The sequence below is a fragment of the Enhydra lutris genome, unplaced genomic scaffold (genome assembly GCF_002288905.1).
Source record: "Enhydra lutris kenyoni isolate GAN:26980312 unplaced genomic scaffold, ASM228890v2 scaffoldscaffold112, whole genome shotgun sequence".
NCBI lineage: Eukaryota > Metazoa > Chordata > Mammalia > Carnivora > Mustelidae > Enhydra > Enhydra lutris.
This window is the reverse complement of record NW_019154196.1, coordinates 471,751-480,168: the sequence shown is the minus strand read 5'-3', so window position 1 is coordinate 480,168 and position 8,418 is coordinate 471,751. Positions and strand designations below refer to the sequence as shown.

The 8,418-nt window shown below is 38.2% G+C and overlaps 1 pseudogene; it reads left to right on the top strand.

Moving 5' to 3' along the window:
• Nucleotides 1–4,994: 4,994 nt before the first annotated feature.
• LOC111139638 lies at nt 4,995–5,929 on the top strand (annotated as a pseudogene).
• Nucleotides 5,930–8,418: the final 2,489 nt, after the last annotated feature.

The following is an 8,418-nucleotide window of genomic DNA, read 5'->3' as shown; positions in this document are numbered from 1 at the left end:
CCAAGTACTTGGGACTGTAGGATAGGTAGGGTAAGAGAGCACTCCAAATTGGGTTTCAGAAGGTTGTGGACATCAGGTGGTCTAGTACACTGAAAGGTTCTAGCAGAGAATGATTGTATCTAGATTGGGTCACAGGATTGGGGAGCGAGGTGGCCTCATTCTCTGAAAAAAGACAATGAATTGAGGCATGGGCTTCCCGGATTGTAGTCCATTCCCACTGGAAAAGTAGGACATGGCCCTTCTGGTGGCCATTCCCATTCTCTCGCTGTCTTTTGAACTTGATCTCCATTCCCATTCAGGGATGATGAGGCTGTAACTCATACAGAGAACATGCAGAAATCGATAGATCATTTCCACTGTGTTCCTAGGCTAAGCAAGAGCAATCAACGTCTGAGAACTCCAGAAAAGATGGCCTTCCTGTCCTAGAGCATTGGCTTCTTGGCCAGCTATAAGAAGCCCAGCTATGGGTAGCCAGCTTGCTTCCCACCCCTGGCTGCCCAAGATATTTCCTTCTGAAGAGCATATGGTTTGCACATGCACAGCATGGTCCAGGACCTGTTCAGCACAAAAAGAGCCCTTTCAGATATTGCCCTAAAGCCTGGTTCCAAACTCTTGAGACTTAGCCTGAGTAACCACCTGATAGAACTGAACTCATGCTGCCTGGATCCCCTGGTCGGAAGGGTAGGAAAAACAGCAAAGGACATAATCTTTCCTTCTTTTTCTAAAGGAAGAATGCAGGCTTTTTCTAACAGGGCTCCCAGGGGTGGCCCTTGGAAGTTTCCCTTTGAACAAGCCTGCCATTCTCTCTTTGTCTTTATTCAGCCAGCTTGCTAGGACATTTTGCCAGTCACTTCATTTTCAACATGACCCCATTCTCATCTCTGAGGAAGGACTTTGGCTTCCCAAGGAGTTCTGTTCCATCCCATGGATGGATGTTTTCTCAATCTAGGTTCTCCCTGGGGGGCATCCAGATCCAAGGTCTCAGAGACCCTCTGCCTTCCCCTGGGAGTCTGGCAAGTCTTTGAGACTATGGGACAGTTGGTCATAGGGCCCCTCTGACCATGGTTTCCAAACTCTGGACTGTGGCAGAATGAGACATTGGAAGCTCCAAAGTAGGGAATATTTGTGAGTAGGCATGGCCAGAGGATTTGGGGTGGGGAGCTGCCTTCATTTGTAGGGTAAATGAAAACCAAGTTAGACATCTCCTTCCCAGAATTATTTCAATCCCACCTGAAATGGAGAACTTTGACTTTCATTACAGATATGTCAATTTTCCTGCTATTTTCCTAACAAGGTCTTCGGTAACCATCCAGGACCAGAGCGCAGTCACTCACACAGCCAGTGCCCAGGGAGGGGTGGCGAGTTACAAGTCGGGTCCTGTGCTAGGAAAGAGCAGTCAGGAACTGAGATTCCCAAAGGAACTAACTATGGAACTCCTGTTTCTGGTCACTCTGCTCTTTTCCACTTAGGGAAGTGCAGTGATGGGTAGCCAGCTTGCCTCCATCCCCTGGTAGATTGAGATGTCTTTATTTGGAAGAACAGACCATTCCTACCTTGGCAGCATGCCATAAGGAGCTGGTCAGGGCAGAAAGATCTTTCCTAAGGAATACTTCCCACAGAAACAGTTTAAAATACTTGGTCATTTGGTGCAAGAACCAACCTGCTACCTCTGAATCACTGCTACCTTCAACCACTGTTGGAAAAGCAGGAATAACAGCCACCAGCAGAAACATTCCTTCCCTTTGTAGAGGAAGAATGCAGGAAGAATACCTAAAGCTTTTCTGGGCTAGCAAATGGAAATCTCCCTTCACCCAAGTTCACAGGTAGATTCTTATTCCCAAAACGACCAACTGGCTAGGAGACTGTGCTAGTCACTTCATGCTCAACATGATCCCATTTTCATTCCTAATGAGGAACTTTGGCCCTCCATGTATCTAGGTCCATTCCTTTGCTCTTTTTTTTTTTTCAAGGTAAGTTCTCCCTAGGGGCTGGCCCATTTGTTTCAGAAACTAATTTGTCTGATATGAGAATTGCTACCCCAGCTTTCTTTGAGGTCCATTGGCATGAAAGATGGTTCTTCATCCCTTCACTTTCAGTCTTGATATATCCTTATTTTCAAAATGAGTCTCTTGTAGACAGCATATGGATGGGTCCTGCCTTTATCCAATCTGCAACCCTGTGCAGTTTTATGGGAGCATATAAGCCATTCACATTGAGAGTGATTATTGAAAGGTATGATTTCATTTTCATCATGTTGTCTGTGAAGTCCTTGTTTCTATAGATTTTCTCTGTATATTTCTGTTCTACATCACTCATGGGGTCTTTCTCCTTTTATAGAACTCCCTTTAATATTTCTTGCAGGGCCAGCTTAATCGTCACATATTCTTTCAGTTTCTGTTGGTCCTGGAAGATCCTTATCACTCCACCAATTCTGAATGGCAGATTTGGTAGATAAAGTATTTTTGGCTGCATGTTATTCTCATTTAGTGCCTTAAATATGTCTTGCTGACCCTTTCTGGCTTGCCCAGGTTTCTGTGGACATGTCTGATGTTATTCTGATGTTCCTCCCTCTGTACATAATCCTTTCCCCCTAACTGCTCTTAAGATGGTTTCCTTGGTTCTACGATTTGTGAGTTTTACTATTACATGCTGGGGCATTAGTTTGTTCTCTTTGATCTTGTGAGGAGTCTTTTCTGCCTCTAGGATATGAATTTTTTTTTTCATTCCCCAGATTAGGGAAGTTCTCAGCAAGGATTGCTCAGATATGTTTTTTAGTAGCCTCTCTTTCTCTCTTTCTTCCCTTTCAGGGATCCCAATAATTCTGACATTGGAACATTTCATGATGTCATTTATTTCTCTAATTCTGTTTTCATGGAATATAAACTGTTTGTTCCAGGCCTCCTCCTGTTCCAGTGTTTCTATCAGTTTGTCCTCTAGATCACTAATTTGTTCTTCTGCCTTGTTTACCCTAGCTGTTAGAATATCTATATTAAGAAGATATGGTCCATATATGAAATGGAATATTATGCCTCCATCAGAAAGGATGAATATCCAACTTTTGTGTCAACATGGATGGGCCTGGAGGAGATTATGCTGAGTGAAATAGGTCAAGCAGAGAAAGTCAATTATCATATGATTTCACTGACTTGTGGAGCATAACAAATAGCATGGAGGACAAGGGGAGTTAGAGAGGAGAAGGGAGTTGAGGGAAATTGGAAGGGGAGGTGAACCATGAGAGACTATGGACTCTGAAAAACAATCTGAGGGTTTTGAAGGGGTGAGGGGTGGGAGGTTGTGGGAACCAGGTGGTGGGTATTGGAGAGGGCACAGATTGCATGGAGCACTGGGTGTGGTGCAAAAACAATGAATACTCATGCTGAAAATAAATTTAAAAAATTTAAAAAAAATAAAAATTATAAAAAAAATAAAAGGGCTCTTTAGTGACATTAAGCTAACATAAATGTGTTTGCTGGATATTAGTACAGAACAGGTAACTGATCCTTTCACTTCTCTCTATTGCTATGATCTAGACCATTAAACCTTTAAGTCCTAAATCACACCCTAATAACCTAATAACCTAATAACCCTAAGTTATTAAATTTATATTTAGAATTAAAATATTACAAGACAGGTAAAACAATGGATAGTAAAATCACAGTTTTTGTCAAATTTGTAAAATTAGTTTTTGTCAAATAAAATGTATATTTTTAGTAAATCTGGCAGAACCACATAGAAATTTTTCATTTTCCAAAGCCTCAAACTAAAACATGAAGCACACTTCTCTAAATGACTCCAAAGGTGGGAAGGCCCATACAAATAGAAAGAAAGGAAGCCAGTGCCTTGGTCGTTAAAGAGAACAACAAGAGAAATTTTAAAAAAAAATTGAAAGTAGAAAAAACAATGGAACACTACATCAAAAACTAATGATGTATTGTATGGTGACTTACATAACACAATAAAAAAAAAAAGAAAAGAAAAAATATGCTTTTGTGTAGGTAAAGAAATCCCTTGCAAGACTCTTACTAAGGAAATGAGAAACATTAATTTTATAAAAAAGAAAATAGTCTAAAGATAAAGTAGGAGTTGTCTCTCTTTTCTTCAATAGTATTTATTTTAAACATATGTTACAAACTATATTCAAAGTTACATTTTTACATTATAAATGTGAGCTGGTTTGCTTAATAGCACCCTGAAATGTCAATATTCACAAATATTAAAATTTACAGAGTGAAAAATGAGGCTTGGAGAAATTAATTATCTAAGATTACACAGAAAAATAATGTCTGGGCCTTTTGAACTATGCTTTTTCTCTTTACCCCCTAGGCTACTTTTCCTGTAAAATGACCCATACTGGAATATATCATGGGTACATCAGATTTTAAGAGATGGGATAAGGGATGGGCATACTGGTGAAGTACTAATTCTACTACAACATACACTTATTATCAATAAATATTACATAAAGTACTTCTAACAGATAATATCTCAATGTCTTCTGTTTACTTGGTGTTTGAATAATCCCATATCATTTCCACTGTGCCTTCTACACTTTTGTAGACAAAATTTATATTAGTATCTGAGGGTGATATGCTAAGTTCAGTGGAAAATCTCATTGACTTCTGAGCAATTTATGAGCCTTCTTGTGACTCTTAGTATATTTCTGAAGTGATAATCCACATTACCCAGTTGAGTCGAGTTGAGTTGGGTTGAGTAGTTCCTAAAATTAGATTATATGCAACTTGGGAAACCTCTTATGTTCTAATGATGAAACTTATTTTATGTGTTATCTACATTTATTTTTTTAATCACATTAAGGTAACAATAAACTTTAATATTCCTAGTTTATAAATTTAAAATAAATATATGGTTAGAGAAATACTTTTTCCATATGTAGAAATGTAGGTGTGGTGATTTAAGCTAGAAGTCCTTGATGTTTCCATAACACAGTCTTGACCTCTTCACATGTTATATTCTCTAGAGTGAATATATTTTTCATGGAATGGGAGAATCAGACTTTCAACTCAGACTTCATCCTGCTGAGAAATCTTCAGTAACAGCCCTACCCACATCTTCCTCTTCTCTCTGGTCTTGAGCATCTTCACATTGGAAACACTTTCATGTTTCTCCTCATTTACCTGGTCACCCAACTTCATACACCCATCTACTTCCTCCTCAACCAACTGTTCCTCATGGACCTCATGCTCATCTGCACCACTGTACCCAAGACAGCTTTCAATTACTTGTCTGACAGGAAGTCCATCTCTCTGGCAGGTTGTGGAGCCCAGATATTCTTCTATGTGTCCCTGCTTGGAGCAGAATGTTTCCTATTGACTGCAATGGCCTATGACCATTATGTTGCCATTTGTCACCAACTATGATACTCAGTGCTCATGAACCAGAAAATGTGTTGTGTTTTGGTTGTTTCTTCATTGATTGTTGGCTTTCTTGATGACATAATTGTCATTACAGTTGCACTGTTCTTCCCATATTGTGGTGCCTGAGAAATACCCCACTTTTTCTGTGATGTCCCTGCCCTTCTCACTCTCTCACGCACTAACACATTGCTACTTGAAAGGTTAATGTTTATTTGCTGTGTAATTATGCTTCTTTTTCCTGTGGCAGTAACCAATTGCTTTCTATGTTCATGTTATTGTGACTACAATTCAGACAGGGTCTGGAGAGGTTTGCCAAAAAGTTTTTGCCACCTCTTCCTCCACCTCATGGCGGTAGGAATGTACGATGGAGCACCCATATTTATATATATGTGGCTTGTTTCTGATCATTCCCCCAATCAGGACAAGATTGTATAAGCCTCTATACCATCCTTACTCCTATGCTGAATCCCCTCATCTACAGCCCCTACAAGAAAGTGGCCAGGTCATTCATGAAGGTGTTGGGGAAGAGCAAGTCTGGAGAGCAAATTACCTAATTAACTTTTTTCTACTTCTTTGCTTTATGCTGAAATTTATGTATTCAACTGGTACAATTCAGCACCCAATATTTACTTATCTTTGTATCAATAATTTGAAAGACAAGTACACAAGATTTAAAAAGGGGAAAACTGCTTTTTTTGTTCAAATATTATATTTCTTTTGTTAGGCAAACTTTGGAGTATGACGATGAGTAAATATTTGCTGTAAGATAATATGCACAATGTATAGTCTGTCTTATGCAATATCAGTTAATAACAGAGAGATATTTGCCCAACATAATACTGCATAATACTATGATAAAAGAGGGCACTGATAAACTTTTTTTTTTAAATTATGTAGTAGTTTTACATTTGGCCAATCAAAACATTCTCCAGTGTCCAATATTGTGCCTTGGATAGATCATTTTTTAAGTGAAAGAACAACTTAATTATATACAAAGTTATAGATTTATGAGATTATTATAAAAATTAATATAGGTTACCTAGAGAGAGAAAAGTGACATCAGATTGATGATTAGGAATATTGAGTCTGTCTTGCAATGGACAAGGTCTTAATCATTATAGGGATTGTGTACTATAATTATATGGAAAAGTGATCAATTTTATAAATAGAAAAGTTTAGATTTTTTGAAGTCTGGATATTTTTTATAAATCACATATCATTTGCAACATCACTACAGATAGAATTGTAATGATATTTATATGAAATGTAGTACAGTTTTGGGGATTCTTTTGTTTTATGAGGAACAACCACTATCTGAATTTTAACTATTTTCTTAAAACTCTAGCAGTGTGGAATTTCCTCAAAAATTTAAAAATAAATCTACCCTATTACCCCGCAATTGCACTACTGGGTATTTAACTCAAATATACAGATGTAGTGAAAAGTAGCACCATATGTACCCCAATGTTCATAGCAATAATGTCCCACAATAGCCAAAATGTGGAAAGAGTCAAGATGCCCTTCAACAGAAGAATGGATAAAGAAGATGTGGTCCATATACATAATGGAATATTACTCAGCCATCAGAAAGGATGAATACCCAACTTTTGCATCAGCTTGGATGGGACTGGAGGAGATTATGCTAAGAAATAAATCAAACTAAGATAGTCAATTATCAATGGTTTCCCTTATTTGTAATAGCATGGAGGACATTAGGAGAAGGGGAAAATGAAAGCAGGAGAAAATAGGAGTGGGAGAGAAACCATGAGAGACTATGGACTCCAGGATATTAATGGAGGGTTTTAGAAGGGAAGGGAGTAGGGGGATGGGTGAGCCTGGTGCTGGGTATTAAGAAAGGCATGGATTGCATGGAGCACTGGGGGTTATATGCAAACAATGAATCATGGAACACTACATGAAAAACTAATGATGAACTATATGGTGACCAATATAACATAATTAAAAAAAAACTCTATTGTTTTGAAACTGAATGAAATGAAACTGAATTATTTTTCCTTCTTCAAACAAGTGAACACAAATAGCTCTAAATAACAAATGTTTATTAAGTCCCAGGATACAAATGTAGGAATTCTGGTATGACTAACCTGGGTATTCTGCTTAAGGTATCATAAGGTGGCAATTCAGGTGTTGGCTGAGGCTGCAGTTACATCTAAGACTCATAGTCATCTTTCAAGCTCATATGGCTTTTGAAATAACTCATTTCTTTGTACCTGAAAATCTCATTACCTTACTTCTTCAAGGCCAGCAGGAGAGTCTGTCAACTAAGGAAAAGCCTAAGTCCTCTTTTAAAGGTCTACCAACTGGTTAAGATAAGCCAATTCAACATAATATAACTTAGATAACATGAAGTCATTGGATTTGGATCTTATTTACATTGGTACACTCACTTCACTCTCTCTTTATAGAATAACCTAATTATAGGAGCAATATCAGGAGAAATATATCATGGGGAATGTTTAGGATTCTGTCTACCACACACAGCCACATAATTTTCAGACTCCTATTTGTAAAAAGCATAACAAGGTAGTTACAATAATTCTTCATGTCAGTGATGTGAGAACATTGGTTATGTCCTAATGATTTACAGAGTTATCTAACTTTTATTTATTTATTTATTTATTTATTTAATTTTTTTATTTCTTTTCAGCGTAACAGTATTCATTGTTTTTGCACCACATCCAGTGCTCCATGCAATCCGTGACCTCCCCAATACCCACCACCTGGCTCACCCAACCTCCCACCCCCGCCCCCTCAAAACCCTCAGATTGTTTTTCAGAGTCCATAGTCTCTCATGGTTCACCTCTCCATCCAATTTCCCTCAACTCTCTTCTCCTCTCCATCTCCCCTTGTCCTCCATGCTATTTGTTATGCTCCATAAATAAGTGAAACCATATGATAATTGACTCTCTCTGCTTGACTTATTTCACTCAGCATAATCTCTTCCAGTCCCGTCCATGTTGCTACAAAAGTTGGGTATTCATCCTTTCTGATGGAGGCATAATACTCCATAGTGTATATGGAC